Below are 19,335 nucleotides of genomic sequence, written 5' to 3'. Positions count from 1 at the left end.
ATTAAGTTCTGCTTTTCTGATGTATGTCATGCAATAAAATGCAAATTAATTACTTAAAAATCATAAAATGAGATTTTCTGGATTTTTGTTTTAGATTCCGTCTCTCAAAGTTGAAGTTTACCTATGATAAAAAATTACAGACCTCTAAATGCTTTGTAACTAGGAAAACCTGCAAAATCGGCAGTGTATCAAATACTTGTTCTCCCTAATGTATGTATATATATATATATATTTATTTTTTATTTTTATATCAGCTGAGAGGTAGACTGAGGTGTTTTTTTTAGCTTGGTTGGCGTTCTCACCTCACTGTTGTTGAGTAATCTTGTCTGTGCAGATCAATGGCTCTTTCAGATATCTGCTTGGCTCTGGACTTCACCTGCAACCATCTGGATAGATCTGAAAGGGAATCATGTCTGATGGGCTTGACCAGTCAAGATGCCTTTGTTTATACAGTGTTCAACGAAGCCATTATGGTATGACGCAGGAATCTTACTCACGAGACAGTTAACATGAGAACCCCACTTCAGCTCGTAACCATTGGGACCTTCTAGAGAAAGCAGTATACCAACCAAAGCATGAATGGATAGAGAGAAGTTGTCAAAGGCATTTACATCTCCCATCCTAATGGGAGCAAAGTTCAGGATTGTTCTGATTTCACTCTGGACAAGTTGACGTGGTTGGCTGTATTTGTCCTGCAGGGATTGAAGAGCAGTGGTGTGGAGCAGTGCTTCCTGAACTGTCCAGCTTTCAATTTACTCTTGAAAATTTTAATAGTAGAATGCCCAAGGTGCAATTTAGAAACTGGGTAGTGCGTAATGTCAGTCATTGCATACCTTAGAGAACTATTTATAACTTGGCAGAAATGTCCAGATCAACAAGCCTAGTGGTCACCAACCAATCTCCAAGGCATTCCTAGTTGATAGCCATTGCGTTCCTATTTTTTTTTATTTACCTCGTGCTGTTGACAGTAGGTGCACCTGATTCAGCTGCCCTGCGCATGTTCCCATTTAGAACCATTTCATATGTCTGAAGGTACAAACTCTGGCTTCCCGATGGGCCAGGGGGGAGCAAATCAAGTGCACTATAGACCTACTACTGGCCAATCAGATGGCTCAGAATACCTTATCTGCTGGAAAGCCACAGAAAAGCTGATAATGAGATTTCTAAACTTTTAAAACCATGACTAGCCTCTTTTAGCGCTGATCCAGTAACCGGGATCAACATCCAGCGAAAAATCAGAGCGCCATATTCATAACCAAATCTAAAATTTCTGTTTCTCAAACATAGGACTATTTTACACCGTTTTATCGATACACTTCTCCTGAATCGAACCACGTTGTCCGATTTCAAAAAGGCTTTACAGCGAAAGCAAAACATTACATTATGTTAGGAGAGTACATCGTCAAAATAGCCACACCGCCATTTTCCGACCAACCACATGCATCACAAATAACCAAAACACAGCTAAATGAAGCACTAACCTTTGACAATCTTCACCAGATGACACTCCTAGGACATCATGTTACACAATACATGCATTCTTTTGTTCGATAAAGTTCATATTTACTGGGAAATCACACTTTGCAATAAACGACGTGCTATGCTCAGAAAAATAGGCTAGGCGATACAGGTTAGCGCCATCTTGGAACCATCTAAAATCAAATATACTATTGTAAATATTCCCTTACCTTTGATTATCTTCATCAGAAGGCACTTCCAGGAATCCCAGGTCCACAACAAATGTAGTTTTGTTCGAAAAAGTTAATAATTTATGTCCCAATAGCTCCTTCTTGTTAGCGCGTTCCGAAGGCTACTCAAAATCTACTGAAGCCCGCGGGACTTGTCGTCACGAATGTGCAAAAAATATATATTTACATTCGTTCAAACATGTCAAACGTTGTATAACATAAATCTTTAGGGCCTTTTTCAACCAGAGCTTCAATAATATTCAAGGGGGACGATTGCATTGTCTTACTAAACGTTTCGGAAGATGAGGCTACCCATGGGCGCCCGCATCATAGTAGTAATGGCCCCCCCTATGACCAACTTTCCAAGCCTCTCTTTCAGTCAGTTTCTACCATAGAAGACTCAAACCACTTTGTAAAGACTGTTGACATCTAGTGGAAGTCTTAGGAAGTGTTCAATGAATCCTAACTCACGGTGTGTTTCATAGGCAAAGTGTTGAAGGTGATTCCACAAATCAGATTTCCACTTCCTGTTAGGATCTGTCTCGGGGTTTTGACTGCCATATGAGTTCTGTTATACTCACAGACACCATTCAAACAGTTTTAGAAACTTTAGAGTGGTTTCTATCCAAATTTACTAATTATATGCATATCCTAGCTTCTGAGTTTGAGTATGAGGGCGTTTTATATAGGGCACGTATTTTTTTCCAAATTTGCTGTAGCGCCCCCTATCCTTAAGGATCTATAATAGGCTAGAGAGAGTGTCAACGAATACAGCAAAGAGTTTGTTTTTATGGGTGAGTTCATGTTTACTCAGCACTTTCTATTCAACACTTTTATAAGCCATAGAATGCGCGTTCTCCCAACTTCCACTCGTGCTACAACCAGCACTGCAGCTGCAATTAATGAGCAGGAAAGTGTATCGATAGGCTTGCGTTATTATTAGCAGCTTGGGTCTTGTAATATCGAGGAATATTTCATTTTCTCTGGTCATAGGAGTAACGTGAATTTGTGAACAAGGCAGAAATAATGCGGTACGACTTGAGTTTCGCCATCAACTGGAAGACGGTGTCCCTTTTTAGTCAGTGTCAGCGGAGGAAAGGGAGAGCAGAGGGATGTTGAGAGTCGGACTCAGTCTGCTTCCCTCTCCCTCTGCTGAGACTGACCATCAGATGCGGGCACCATCAGCGCAGTAAAATAAAAAAAAAGCGAATTGTGACCGACCGGCTCAATTCAGTCTTATGTAGCAAACTTTGAAATGGTGTTTTTTACATTGGATAAAAGTAGAGACTCAGAGCTAGAAAATGGTATATCATACACTACAGTTGAGGAACAATGGGAAAGTAATTCTGCTTTTGAGAAAATGGCCCTTGAATGTTTTGGGACCTATTGGAGAGCTCTTCTTTGTGTACACCCATTCAACATCATTCACACCCTCTTAAAGGCTTTAGCCCCCCATCTCTTTAAGGATTCACATGTGAGGCAATATACAAAACAGCCGAAAGCTGGCTTATATTACGGGTGTGTTTTGTAAATTCACTCTGGAGTGCTAGAGTGTGCTCTGGGCGTTTGTAAACTGAGTGTTGTCAGATTGTCCGTTCGTAAGTTCAGAGCGTTTCGCTCTCAGAGCGTTCAGAGCACACACTGGACACTCTGGCCGAAAAGTAGGGTTGATCCGAACGTTCTGACCTAACAATAGCAGTTAAGCACCCAAGCTAATGTTGACTAGCTACTTCCAGACACAAATGAGAGAACAGCTCACTCTGACCATTTTACTCACCCTAGCTGTCACACCCTTATCTGTTTCACCTGTCTTTGTGATTGTCTCCACCCCCCTCCAGGTGTCACCCATCTTCCCCTGTGTATTTATACCTGTGTTTTCTGTCTGTCTGGGCCAGTTCATCTTGTTTGTTCAAGTCAAGCAGCGTTTTGTGTCTCAGCGCCTGCTTTTTCCAGTCTCTCTTTTTTCGCCCTCTTGGTTTTGACCCTTCCCTGTCCTGACTCCGAGCCTGCCTGCCTGACCCCTCTGCCTGAGCCTGCCTGCCGACCAGTACCTATGCCCCCCCTCTAGATTACCAATCTCTGCCTTACCCTGAGCCCGCCTGCCGTCCGGTACCGTTGCACCCCCCCCCCCGTGTGTTCTGACCCCCTGCCTGCCTTGACCTGTCCATTGCCTGCCCCTGTTTGGAACATTAAACTATTGTTTATTCAACGTGGTCTGCATCTAGGTCTTCCCTTCATACCTGACACTAGCAGAGCTGGTTAGGCAGTTTTTATGTTATCCAGAGTGTTGGTGACTGCAACTGTCCTGCTGGCAACAATTTAATTACACTTTAATTTACTGACACCGACCATATTCAATGGGTGTTGAGCGTTCGTGAATTCATTAGTTATTCTGCGCTCTGGCACACCCAGATGAGAGTGCTCTGAAATCTGAGAATATAGACGTAGCTGGTAAATTTGCTTGGCTATTAACAGTTGTTGTAGTGGCATCAAACATTGAAATAGTTACTTGCATAGTGGAGTCTTTGTTTAGAAATGTAGCACACATAACTGTACTACCCTGCATGAATCTGCAGGTAGCTAACCAACAAGGTTCAATATTATGCAAATGGCTCTGAGATACAGATCATACATGTAATGTTAGCTAGCAAGCCAGCCAGCTAACGTTAGCTACCTAACAGTACACTTTAACTTGAAATGAAACTACTTTCTGACAAAATTGTAATATCTGAAAATGTAGCTAGCTAGACTCGCTTAACCATATACATGGATGGACTCTTCCCCCTCCCTGTCACAGATGCCATGGTTACCCTTAGTTTGAAGCCTTCTGTGTGTTCTCTTTTCGACTCCGTCTGCATATTTGCAATCAAGCATCAGAATTTTATCCATCTCCTTAGTTATCATACTCTAATTCCATTGATTTCAAAATTTGCTCCTCCAGAAAGTGGAGAGCAACACTTATGCAGTTCTACTACGTGATATCTTTCAAAAAAGCCTACACATACTGACCAGTTCATATTATAGACAGAAGCGTGCTACATGGCAGTCCAATCTGAACTCATCTCTCGGCATGTCCAGCCCACTCATTATCTCAGCAAATCATGGCTAGCAGGAAGGTTGCTCACTTATTCCATGGCTAAAACAACTAGGCTTGTAATTTAACCTCTCTTAACGAATTCGTCCCACCTACGTAACAGCCAGTTGAATCCTGTGGCGCGATTTTCAAATACCTTAGAAATGCTATTACTTCAATTTCTCAAACATATGACTATTTTACAGCATTTTAAAGACAAGACTCTCGTTAATCTAACCACACTGTCCGATTTCAAAAAGGCTTTACAACGAAAGCAAAACATTAGATTATGTCAGCAGAGTACCCAGCCAGAAATAATCAGACACCCATTTTTCAAGCTAGCATATAATGTCACAAAAACCCAGAAGACAGCTAAATGCAGCACTAACCTTTGATGATCTTCATCAGATGACACACCTAGGACATTATGTTGTACAATACATGCATGTTTTGTTCAATCAAGTTCATATTTATATCAAAAACCAGCTTTTTACATTAGCATGTGACGTTCAGAACTAGCATACCCCCCGCAAACTTCCGTCGAATTAACTAACAATTTACTAAATTACTCACGATAAACGTTCACAAAAAGCATAACAATTATTTTAAGAATTATAGATACAGAACTCCTCTATGCACTCGATATGTCCGATTTTAAAATAGCTTTTCGGTGAAAGCACATTTTGCAATATTCTCAGTAGATAGCCCGGCATCACAGGGCTAGCTATTTAGACACCCAGCAAGTTTAGCCTTCACCAAAATCAGATTTACTATTAGAAAAGTTTGATTACCTTTCCTGTTCTTCGTCAGAATGCACTCCCAGGACTTCTACTTCAATAACAAATGTTGGTTTGGTCCAAAATAATCCATAGTTATGTTCCAAAAGTGGCGTTTTGTTCGTGCGTTCTAGACACTATCCGAATGGTAAATAAGGGTCACGCGCACGGCGCATTTCGTGACAAAAGATTTCTAAATATTTCATTACCGTACTTCGAAGCATGTCAACCGCTGTTTAAAATCAATTTTTATGCCATTTTTCTTGTAAAAAAGCGATAATATTCCGACCGGGAATCTGCAATTAGGTAAACAGCCGAAAGAAAATAAATCACTGGGTCAACTTGGGCACGCGCCTAATTCCTTTGTCCTCTGATCGGCCACTTGGCAAAGGCGATTATGTGTTTCAGCCTGGGGCTGCCTCGACATCGTTCAGCTTTTTCCCGGGCTCTGAGAGCCTATTGGAGCCGTAGGAAGTGTCACGTTACAGCTAAGATCCTGACTCTTCAATAAACAGAGGCAAGAACAACAACACCTTGTCAGACAGGCCACTTCCTGCATGAAATCTTCTCAGGTTTTTGCCAGCCATATGAGTTCTGTTATATTCACATACACCATTCAAACAGTTTTAGAAACTTTAGGGTGTTACTGGGCAGGAGTAGTAACCAGATTAAATCGGGTACGTTTTTTATCCGGCCGTGCAAATACTGCCCCCTATCCCCAACAGGTTAACAATTTTATTTGTATTTACAGACGCCATACAAGTTAATTATTAAAGTTCACATGTTCCAGAAGGCATTTCTGCTCCCAAAAAAAACATTTTAATTTAAAAAAAAGTTTATGTTCAAATGGCGCTTCCTGAAACTGTGTGTCACAAGTAATACAATATCAACAGATCTATTCCCGGTGTGATCGAATCAAATCAAAGTTTATTTGTCACGTGCGCCGAATACAACAGGTGTAGACCTTACAGTGAAATGCTTACTTACAGGCTCTAACCAATAGTGCAAAAAAGGTGTTAAGTGAACAATAGGTAAGTAAAGAAACAAAACAACAGTAAAAAGACCAGTATATACAGTAGCGAGGCTTTAAAAGTAGCGAGGCTACATACAGACACCGGTTAGTCAGGCTGGTTTGAGGTAGTATGTACATGTAGATAAGGTTAAAGTGACTATGCATGTATGATGAACAGAAGGTAGCAGTAGCGTAAAAGAGGGGTTGGTGGGTGGTGGGTGGCGGGACACATTGCAGATAGCCCGGTTAGCCAATGTGCGGGAGCACTGGTTGGTCAGCCCAATTGAGGTAGTATGTACATGAATGTATAGCTAAGGTGACCATGCATATATGATAAACAGAGAGTAGCAGCAGCGTAAAAAGAGGGGTTGGGGGTGCACACAATGCAAATAGTCCAGGTAGACATTTGATTGCCCGTTCAGGAGTCTTATGGCTTGGGGGTAAAAACTGTTGAGAAGCTTTTTTGTCCTAGACTTGGCACTCCGGTATCGCTTGCCATGCGGTAGTAGAGAGAACAGTCTATGACTGGGGTGGCTGGGGTCTTTTACAATTTTTAGGGCCTTCCTCTGACACCGCCTGGTGTAGAGGTCCTGGACTGCAGGCAGCTTAGCCCCAGTGATGTACTGGGCCATACGCACTACCCTCTGTAGTGCCTTGCAGTCAGAGGCTGAGCAATTGCCGTACCAGGCAATGATGCAACCAGTCAGGATGCTCTCGATGTTGCAGCTGTAGAACCTTTTGAGGATCTCAGGACCCATGCCAAATCTTTTTAGTTTCCTGAGGGGGAATAGGCTTTGTTTTGTCCTCTTCACGACTGTCTTGGTGTGTTTGGACCATTCTAGTTTGTTGTTGATGTGGACACCAAGGAACTTGAAGTTCTCAACCTGCTCCACTACAGCCCCGTCGATGAGAATGGGGGCGTGCCTGGTCCTCCTTTTCCTGGAGTACACAATCATCTCCTTAGTCTTGGTTACATTGAGGGATAGGTTGTTATTCTGGCACCCCCCGGCCAGGTCTCTGACCTCCTCCCTATAGGCTGTCTCGTCCTTGTCGGTGATCAGGCCTACCACTGTTGTGTTGTCTGCAAACTTAATGATGGTGTTGGAGTCGCACCTGGCCATGCAGTCATGGGTGAACTGAGAGTACAGGAGGGGACTGAGCACGCACCCCTGTGGAGCTCCAGTGTTGAGGATCAGCGTGGCAGATGTGTTGCTACCTATCCTCACCACCTGGGGCGGCCCGTCAGGAAGTCCAGGATCCAGTTGCAGAGGGAGGTGTTTAGTCCCAGGATCCTTAGCTTAGTGATGAGCTTTGAGGGTACTATGGTGTTGAACGCTGAGCTGAAGTCAATGGATAGCATTCTCACATAAGTGTTCCTTTTGTCCAGGTTGGAAAGGGCAGTGTGGAGGGCAATAGAGATTGCATAATCTGTGGATCTGTTTGGGCGGTATGCAAATTGGAGTGGGTCTAGGGCTTCTGGGATAATGGTGTTGATGTGAGCCAACCTTTCAAAGCACTTCATGGCGAATACTTGAGTGCTACGAGTCTGTAGTCATTTAGGCAGGTTGCTTTTGTGTTCTTGGGCACAGGGACTATGGTGGTCTGCTTGAAACATTTTGGTATTACAGACTCAAATCAGGGACATGTTGAAAATGTCAGTGAAGACACCTGCCAGTTGGTCAGCACATGCCTGGAGCACACGTCCTAGTAATCTGTCTGGCCCCGCAGCCTTGTGTATGTTGACCTGTTTAAAGTGATTTAGCTCGTCTGGTAGGCTCGTGTCACTGGGCAGCTCGCGGCTGTGCTTCCCTTTGTAGTCTGTAATAGTTTGCAACCCCTGCCCCATAAGACGAGCGTCGGAGCCGGTGTAGTATGATTCAATGTTAGCCCTGTATTGACACTTTGCCTGTTTGATGGTTCGTCGCAGGGCATAGCAACATTTCTTGTAAGCTTCCGGGTTAGAGTCCCGCACCTTGAAAGCGGCAGCTCTAGCCTTTAGCTCGGTGCTAATGTTGCCTGTAATCCATGGCTTCTGGTTGGGGTATATACATACAGTCACTGTGGGGACGACATCCTCGATGCACTCATTGATAAAGCCAGTGACTGATGTGGTGTACTCCTCAATGCCATCGGAAGAATCCCGGAACATGTTCCAGTCTGTGATAGCAAAACAGATCATGTAGCCTGCCTCAAATGTTGAAATATCATTTAAAAAAATGTTCTGAGAAGAATGAATTGGCAGGTCAATTCAAGCAAAGCCAATATGCGGTGATAATGTTTTGGGTCTATAGCCTACTATACACACCTCATTTCAACAGTACCTTTAAATAGATTAATGTTGCATAGGCTCACAAGTCATGTTAAAACAAAAATGAAAACGGTTGATCTCGGCTTGCATTTTGATTCAGAAAGCGATCTCGACTCAAAAAAAGGTTGATGACCACTCAACTATCCCATGTCAGCTAACGTTTTTTAGCTAGGTTTTTTAGCCCATAGATTTTGTAGTGAAGTTTGAGTCACTGAAATATCACATGAATACTCATTAGACATGGCAAAATGTATCAAAATGTATCGCAGTTTGTGTCATGAACAGTGCTTGAGCCCATAGAAATCGAGAGCACGTGCGCACGGGGGGGGGGATGTTCCACAAAGCTGGAAGGTGGATCTGAGTGAAAAAGTTTGGGAACCCCTGGTGTAGAGCCTGGCCTCATGCATACAGGCCTTAACCAGTTTGTGTGCACCTGGGAATTGGATATGATTCAAGAGAACCTGATATTTATATTGTTCCATGAGGTGAGGATGATTTTTCAGACATCTTGAGAAGTGTGAAATCACTCTCCCTTCCACTTCTGAAGGTTGGCAATGATTGCTTTGGTATCCCTTGGGCTGATGCTATGAAGAGATCTACCATATTGGCAGCTAGCAGAGGTTGAGGTGGGGCCAGCACAGATTGACCTGGGGCTAGCGGAGGTGAAGCTAGCACGTCTTGATCTGGGGCTAGCGGAGATTGACCTTGGGCAAGCGGAGGTTGGAGAGGGGTTAGCATAGCATGGCCAGGGGTCAGCGGTTGAGGAGCTAGCATAGCATGGCCAGGGGCTAGCAGAAGTCAGATCTAGAATAGCATGGCCAGGGGCTAGCAGAGGTGAGGAGGGGCTAGCATAGCATGGCCAGGGACTAGCAGAGGTTGGAGAATGGAAGCTAGCTCATTGTCAGCTGGAGCTAGCATAGGTTGAGGAGCTAGTGTAGCATGGCCAGGGGCTAGCAGTGGTTGGAAAAGGAATAGCATAGCATGGCCAGGGGCTAGCAGAGATTGAGAATGAGTTAGCGTAGCATCTAGAGCAGGAGCAATTGAGGGAGTTAGTGAGGGCCTAGCTGGAGAGCTAGATTGATATGCTGATAGTCTAGGAGCAGTGGCTGCTTTATCATCCAAGATGTTATGTTGTATAAAGCTGAAAACAAGCTGTGCTGAAGAGAGTTTGAGTTCAGCTTGGCGGATTCAAATTTTAGTCTCCTAGCAACCTTTTCCCTAGTTGCTGCCTCCTGTACCCTTTTAGCGGCTTTGGCTTGATCATTAATCTGAAGGCATTGTGCATCCAATGTTTCCTCCTCCACCATTTGTCTTTTCAGTTACTCAACTGTATCCTTCTTGTTTCTCCCATAGAATACTGGTTTGTAGGTCACTCAGGGAGGCACAACTGCCTGTGAAGTTGCAGTTGAAGTCTTAGTCACAGTTGACCTTTTACTTTTTGCACTGCATGCTCATTAAGTATTGGATGTTGTTAGACGTCCTATTCCATAGAAGTCAGGGGGGCGCCTAACCCTCTTAAGATGCACCACCTGCTGTTGGAGTCCCCTATTGCATGAGGAAGGGGGTCATCTTAGTGTACTGGTGTAATCACACACACACACACACACACACGCACACGCACACGCACACACACACACACACACACACACACACACACACACACACACACAGGTGTTTTAAAAAAGAACCATGGTTTATTTTCAAGTTAATTTTCAGCCATGGTTCCAAAAAGGGACGAAAAAGGGCAGTAAATAATTTAGGGGAGTAAAATGATTATATTTGATCAACAATAATTCAAGGAAATTAACAATAATAATCCAGAGCTCCAACACATGTTTTCTGTAAAGATGCAAACGTAGGCCAATCTTTGCTAAAAATGAATTGTATTTATTTAACAGAAAATAAAAGTTGTACACCCTCAATACCTCTGCCTGCCCTGTTTGTTATGGACGATGGATGCAATGGGTGCCGATTGGGCCATCAGCAGCAGTCCTTGCATTCCAGACCCAACATGGTGGTAGCGTAGGTCTGTGATTCATACCAAACTGTCAATGCAGAAATCATTCATCAAAATTGTGTTCTTATTGCAAGAATATATTGTCATTTCACTTAACCATACCACAAGGTAGCTACTCTACCTGCTTCATTCATGATGAGAAAACTAACTGGAACAACCTAGCTAGCTAGCCAAGTTGCTCGTTAGCTAGTTCGCTAAGTTAGCTAGCTGGCTTATATTAAGCAGTAATACAAAATACGCCTCAAAATTTTAAAACATTAGCTGTCACCTTGAGGCTTGATAGGGGGTCAAACATTTTCTCAGAAGGGAAGGGAATTTAGTTATATGTTAGCCTGCTATGCTACCAGTTAGTTTTTACCCCCCCCATCAAGCTCAGCTAGTGATCTAGCTAGCCCTACAGCCCAAATTAACTAACGTTCTGGATTCTATACTAAACAAATATATAAATGCAACATGCAACAATTCCAAAGATTTTACTGAGTTACAGTTCATATAAGGAAATCAGTCAATTGAAATAAATTCATGAGACCTGAATCTATGGATTTCATATGACTGGGAATACAGATATGTATCCGTTCGTCATAGATACCTTTAAAAAATATTAGGGGCATGGATCAGAAAACCAGTCATGATCTGATGTGACCACTACTTCTCTCATCCAGTGCGACAAATCTCCTTCGCATATAGTTGATCGGACTGTTGATTGTGGCCTGTGGAATGTGTCCCACTCCTCTTCAATGGCTGTGCGAAGTTCCTGGATATTGGCGGGAACTGGAACATGCTGTCGTATATGTTGATCCAGAGCATCGCAAACATGCTCAATGGGTGACATATCTGGTGAGTATACAGGCTATGGAAGAACTGGGACATTTTCAGCTTCCAGGAACTGTGTACAGATCCTTGTGACATGGGTGATGGCGACGGACATGAGGTGATGTCGGCGGCTGAATGGCACGACAATGGATCTCAGGATCTCTTCACGGTATTCCTGTGCATTCAAATTGCTATCGATAAAATGCAATTGTGTTTGTTGTCCGTAGTTTATGCCTGCCCATACTATAACCCCACCATGGGGCACTCTGTTTACAATGTTGACATTTGCAAACCGCTCGCCCACACGACACAATATATGTGGTCTGTGATTATGAGGCTGGTTGGACATATTGACAAACTCTACAAAATGACCTTGGAGAACATTCAATTCTCTAGCAACAGCTCTGGTGGACATTCCTGCAGTCAACATGCCATATTCAAAGTCATCCCAATATCATATATGTCTAAAAGACACATCTGGATTCAGAATTTGTCAAGATATGTTGCATATCCACAAAACATGCATTGGAAATGACCTATATTCTCTGGAATATAAAAAATGTGTCATGTAAAGATATCCCCTGATTTGGACCCTTTTCGCATAACTATTATTGCAAAAGGATCTAACAAAATCTCCATATAAACAGAACAAATGATCAGATATACAATTGAAGTTGGAAGTTTACATACACCTTAGCCAAATACATTTAAACTCAGTTTTTCACAATTCCTGACATTTAATCCTAGTAAAGATTCCCTGTCTTAGGTCAGTTAGGATCACCACTTTATTTTAAGAATGTAAAATGTCAGAATAATAGTAGAGAGAATGATTTATTTCAGCTTTTATTTCTTTCATTACATTCCCAGTGGGTCAGAAGTTTACATACACTCAATTAGTATCTGGTAGCATTGCCTTTAAATTGTTTAACTTGTGTCAAATGTTTTGGGAAGCCTTCCACAAGCTTCCCACAATACGTTGGGTGAATTTTGGCCCATTCCTGTCACAGATAATGTCGTTGTGTTGAAGGGAGGACCAATACGCAGCGGGAATGTGGATACACATCTTTTTAATAAAACACGAGCAAAGCATCCACAGGAAAAAAAAACAATAAACAATACTCACGACAAGAACAGTGTAGCAGGCTAAACAAAAGCAGTGCTCACAAACAACTACCCACAACCACAAAGAAAAACACACACCTGTTTATAGGACTCCCAATCAGAGGCAACTAGAAACACCTGCCTCCAATTGAGAGTCCAGCACCCAACCTACACATAGAAAACCTACCTAGAACCTACACATAACACAAACCCTCTGCCACGTCCTGACCAAAACTAATTAAATTACTCCCTCTGCTGGTCAGGACGTGACAATTCCTCCGGACAGAGCTGGTGTAACTAACTGCAAGCCTCCCCCTTTTTCCTCCAAACATAACAATGGTCATTATGGCCAAACAGTTCTATTTTTGTTTCATCAGACCAGAGGACATTTCTCCAAAAAGTACGATCTTTGTCCCCATGTGCAGTTGCAACCCATGGTCTGGCTTTTTTTTATCATGGTTTTGGAGCAGTGGCTTCTTCCTTGCTGAGCAGCCTTTCAGGTTATGTCGATATAGGACTCGTTTTACTGTGGATGTAGATACTTTTGTACCTGTTTCCTTCAGCATCTTCACAAGGTCCTTTGCTGTTGTTCTGGGATTGATTGACTGATTTCTTTTGATTTTCCCATGATGTCAAGCAAAGAAGCACTGAGTTTGATGGTAGGCCTTGAAATACATCCACAGGTACACCTCCAATTGACTGAAATGATGTCAATTAGCCTATCAGAAGCTTCTAAAACCATGACATAATTTTCTGGAATTTTCCAAGCTGTTTAAAGGCACAGTCAACTTAGTGTATGTAAACTTCTGACCCACTGGAATTGTGATAAAGTGAATTATAAGTGTAATAATCTGTCTGTAAGCAATTGTTGGAAAAATTACTTGTGTCATGCACAAAGTAGATGTCCTAACCGACTTGCTAAAACTATAGTTTGTTAACAAGTCATTTGTGGAGTGGTTGAAAAACAAGTTTTAATGACTCCAACCTAAGTGTACAGTATGTAAACTTCCAACTAAACTTCCAACTTCCGACTAACTGTATGCAATATATATGCAAACTGCATATGTGATTGGACATATGACATAAGTTTGATCCAGATTGGACATATGACATAGGTTTAACTGAGTTTGGATATGTGAAATAGGTTTGATTGAGCTTGGACATAGGTTCCACTCGAACAATGGAACTGAATTAGGAGAGTGTTTGGGTGGGTATTACATCTCATTGCCCATTGTCGAGACCAAACCATGTAGAATGTTTTTGTAGAACAGGCAAACGATGTTAGAAAACATGTATGGAACAAAAACTCCCCCTGTATAGAACACCTACTAATCATACTTTAACTTTAACAGCTTGTGTGGGAAATGGGACGAGCTTACATGACTAACGCCTAGTGGCGGATTTAGGTATAGGCGACATGGGCAGCCGCCCAGGGCGGCATCTTCCTGGGAGCGGCACGGGGGCGCCCGCACAAAAAAAAATTCGGAATGGTGAAATTTGCACGATCGGTTTTCTATCGCTCATTTGCACGTCATTTCAATGATATCATGTCACCGCATGGGACTGTGGGTCAATTAACCTTGTCGGAGTGGCGCCCTGATTCTAGTTTGTGAACTCGGCAGGCCAATGCCTGGGAAGGTCTCCCCCTCAGAAGTACGAGATTGGGAGGGGGGGCGGGGTTAGGTTGACCTCAGGTCTCCCCACTGGAAACCTGAGGTAGGGGGAGCGGGTGAATCTATCAAATACTGCACCTCTAACTTTGTACAGTACTAATGCAATTAGTAAAATCAGTCACACTACAAAATGCTACCAAATAAACCACAATTCATTCATAATACTATGAATATGTAGTCTCACAGACATATTGTTGCATTTTTTTCTGGTTTGTGTGAAATCGTTAAGAATAATATTAAACCAGTCTGCACACCACCAAGGTGAATTGGTTTAGTCTTGACTCTTGGTTAACAGTGTTGGGGGATGGGTAATGTATTGATGCTCGAGTGCCAAATCAACACAAATTTGTTTCTATTTGTCTTATTTTTTTGTATATATTTTTATATTTATATTTTTTTAAATGTTAGGATTATTTGTGTTGTTCCAAATGTCTGAATAAAAATACCATGTATTTTTTTGTTGGCGGGGGGAGGGCACTGAAGGGGGGGTTTGCCCAGTGAGCCATACAAGCTAGAACCGCCACTGCTAACGCCTGAGTTTATTTATTTAATAGGCACAACTCTGTCATTAGCTTCTTTGAGCTTAAAGAAATCCTGATTGGCAGTACTTTGCATTTTTAAATCTCTGTTGTATAGCAATTAAATGATAAATCCTGTGGTCTACACTGTGTAAACAGGAAAACAGGGAGACATGAGCTGTGGTCCCGTCAATCAGATGGATCATTTTGCAAGTATCCAGGTAAATACAGAGTAAATACCAAACCCAACCTCCAGATAAAAACATGTTCCTGGCATGTTTTTGAAGACTACCAGAAAATTTGTGCTAAAAAATAAAACTCTACAATACAGGACCACAGGAATCCTTGAAATATGGGTGCTAGGAGACTTGTAATCCTTATTGGAGATACACTGTGACCTTCAACACTATGTTTTAACATGCTCCTGGTTGGGTTATTTATTGCCCTATTATTTCTGCAACTGCTTTTTAAAGGAGGGAAATAATATTTGATCATTCAGTGGCACACATCGCACACAAAGCAAGCAAATGCTGGAATTGAATATCTTATAAAACACACTTTTTGGACATCTTGTGACAGGAGAAAACATGTTTTATTATCATGATAGAATTGATCCAGTGGTATATCCCTGTGAATTATTAATTGGTTGGGTTTTCTTGAACACATCAGGTTTATACACATTACACCCAATCCTGTGGTGTTTGCCAAGGGAGAAGCCCAAACACGCAAACACACACATATGATGAAATGAATTGGTAAACTTGGGGAATGAACCACAGGGTATCCAATACTCACAGACATTTCTTCACATGCATTTTTGTTTTCACGCTGTGAAGCCTGAGACAAAGACAATACCCCCAGAAGATACACACACACAAGCACCCATGAATTGTGAAAAGACACGGTTCATTGTGCAAAGTGTGGGGGAGAGTGAGAGACAGGTAGAGAGGAAGAATGAATGATGGACAATGTCTGCAAGAGAAACAGTGAAACATTATGTTGGACTGAGAGGGGGGGCTAGAAAAGAGAGGTCTGGTATTGGAGATAAACTATAGGCGGTCATTTCCTTCAATTGTAAACCCCATGCAGATACTTCTCGGAGTTCCTGCTGGCATGTTTTGTTGAGTGAAAGAGACAGATGACTGTGGTTTTCATATTGCAGCTCCACTGGAGCTGGTGCACAGTTACTTGGCCGAAGGCTAGCTTACCAAACACAGGGTAAAGTCAGGTTGTGTTCTGTGCCAGACAGAATTAAGCATCTTAGTTCATTGTAACGTGAACAGTGTTAGGTATTTCAACACATTATCAGGATGCGTGAAAGGATATGTTCAAGTTTTTATACTCACATACAGTATCAGTCAATACAAACTAAAATATGTGAGTGATTAGACAAAAAAACATGTCCTGCTACCTTAAAGAATTAAAGGGTTCATATTTGCGAACATTATAAAAAGTCTTCAACTTTTTATCAGTCTCAAAATCTGCATCAATCAATTAAAATTGTTGACGTAGTTGCAAATGATAAAACGCTACATGTTAGCTTTTCCTATTAGATAATCTGGCACACTTAGCCCAATGCTAATCTGACCAGCTGGCAATCATTATTTCCTGTAACAAATTATGCATCAGCCAATCAATGATCTTAGACTTTATATCCACCAACCAATGGCATTTCTTAAAATGCGAACTTGGCCACTGGAGGGATATTATAAACCTCCAAATTCAAGGTTCCGTTTGTTCCGTTTTGTCTGTCACAAGTGTAGTGTGCTAATATTGCATGATGCGTCCTTGACTAGGCTACTACCTACTAATGTTAAAATAAATTCAAAATTCACGTTTCCGCATATATGACCAAATCCAACCTTTTTGCTTATCCGTTTCACACACATCCATGTGATTTTATGGAGAAAAAAAAGATAAAGGAGGTCATCATAACATTTACGTTTATAGTACATCGTAAGATAAAACATTTGAAGAGCCTCATGGTCTTGTCAAATAGCTGTCATGTACCTCTACTACTGGTGCTTCCAGGTGGCGTGCACCACTACTGTACGTCAGCAAATGTTTTATCCGCAGTAACCGTGCGTTCGAGGACCACTCGCGTCAAGCATTTTTGTTAAGGAAAAAACTTCACTGCTGGTCCTCGATGCTCAATTCAAATAACGCAAATGTGACGAAGTGGATGACTAGAATAATGCATATAAAGTGTTGTACCTGTAAGTGTTGCCTACACATCTATGTAATACAGCCCATATTGTAGCGACGATTATAAAATCATATAACCTGTCTGGGCCAGTGGGACGCTTGCGTCCCACCCTAATCAACAGCCAGTGGAATCGTGTCGCGCGAAATGCAAAACCTCATAAATGCTATAACTTCAATTTCTCAAACATATGACTATTTTACACCGTTTTATAGATACACCTCTCCTGAATCGAACCACGTTGTCCAATTTCAAAAAGGCTTTACAGCAAAAGCAAAACATTAGATTATGTTAGGAGAGAACCCAGCCAGAAATAATCACACAGACATTTTCAAAGCAACTAGATGCATCACAAATACCCAAAACACAGTTAAATGCAGCACTAACCTTTGACAATCTTCATCAGATGACAATCTTAGGACATCATGTTACACAATACATGCATTTTTTGTTCGATAAAGTTCATATTTATATATAAAAACAGCATTTTACATCGGCGCGTGACATTCAGAAAATCTTTTCCCTCAAATGCTTCCGGTGAATCAGCGCTACAATTTACAAAATTACTATTCGACAACATTGTTAAAATTTTATATTGTCATTCAAAGACTTATAGATTAACATGTCTTGAATGCCACCGCTTTGCCAGATTTAAAAATAACTTTACTGGGAAATCACACTTTGCAATAAACGACGTGGTATGCCCAGCAAAATAGGCTAGGCTATACATGTTGGAGCCATCTTGGAACGATCAACCATCAAAAATACTATTGTAAATAAAACCTTACCTTTGATTATCTTTATCAGAAAGCACTTCCAGAAATCCCAGGTCCATAACAAATGTAGTTTTGTTCGAAAAAGTTAATTTAATGTCCCAATTGTTAGCGCGCTCCGAAGGCTACTGAAAATGTACCGTGGTGAGTCGGACTTGTCGTCACGAATGTACAAAAAAAATGTATTTAAGTTCGCTCAAACATGTCAAACATTGTATAACCTGTTAGGGCTAGGGGGCAGTATTTGCACGGCTGGATAAAAAAATGTACCTCGATTTAATCTGGTTACTAATCCTACCCAGTAACTAGAATATGCATATACTTATTATATATGGATAGAAAACACCCTAAAGTTTCTAAAACTGTTTGAATGGTGTCTGTGAGTATAACAGAACTCATTTGGCAGGCAAAACCCTGAGACAGATTCTGACAGGAAGTGGATACCTGATGTGTTGTATTACCTTTAAACCTATGCCATTGAAAAACACAGGGGCTGAGGAATATTTTGGCACTTCCTATTGCTTCCACTAGATGTCACCAGCCTTTACAAAGTGTTTTGAGTCTTCTGGAGGGAGATCTGACCGAACAAGAGCCATGGAACGATGATGGCCCATTAGACACCTGGCGCGCTAGGTCATGCTGGGTACCCTCGTTCCAATACGTTTTAAAAGATTTTGCATTCGTCCGCCTTGAATTTTATTCATGTTCTGGTTAAAAAGGCCCTAATGATTTATGCTATACAACGTTTGACATGTTTGAACGAACGTAAATATATTTTTTCCCCTCGTTCATGAAGTGAAGTCCGGCGGGCTTAGATCATGTGCTAACAAGACGGAGATTTTTGGACATAAATGATGAGCTTTTTTGAACAAAACTACATTCGTTATGGACCTGTGATACCTGGAAGTGACATCTGATGAAGAGAATCAAAGGTAATGGATTATTTACATAGTATTTTCGATTTTAGATCTCCCCAACATGGCGGCTAGTCTGTATCGCAACGCGTATTTTTCTGGGCGCAGTGCTCAGATTATTGCAAAGTGTGATTTCCCAGTAAGGTTATTTTTAAATCTGGCAAGTTGACTGCGTTCAAGAGATGTAAATCTATAATTCTTTAAATGACAATATAATATTTTACCAATGTTTTCTAATTTTAATTATTTAATTTGTGGTGCTGACTTGAATGCCGGTTATTGGAGGGAAACGATTTCCTGAACATCAACGCCACAGTAAAACGCTGTTTTTGGATATAAATATGAACTTGATAGAACTAAAAATGCATGCATTGTCTAACATAATGTCCTAGGAGTGTCATCTGTTGGAGATTGTAAAAGGTTAGTGCATAATTTTAGCTGATTTTATGGTTTTGGTGACGCCTGT

This window comes from Salmo salar, chromosome ssa10, assembly GCF_905237065.1.
Source record: "Salmo salar chromosome ssa10, Ssal_v3.1, whole genome shotgun sequence".
NCBI classification, from domain to species: Eukaryota; Metazoa; Chordata; class Actinopteri; order Salmoniformes; family Salmonidae; genus Salmo; species Salmo salar.
The sequence above is the reverse complement of the archived record's forward strand: the minus strand, read 5'-3'. Positions refer to the sequence as shown.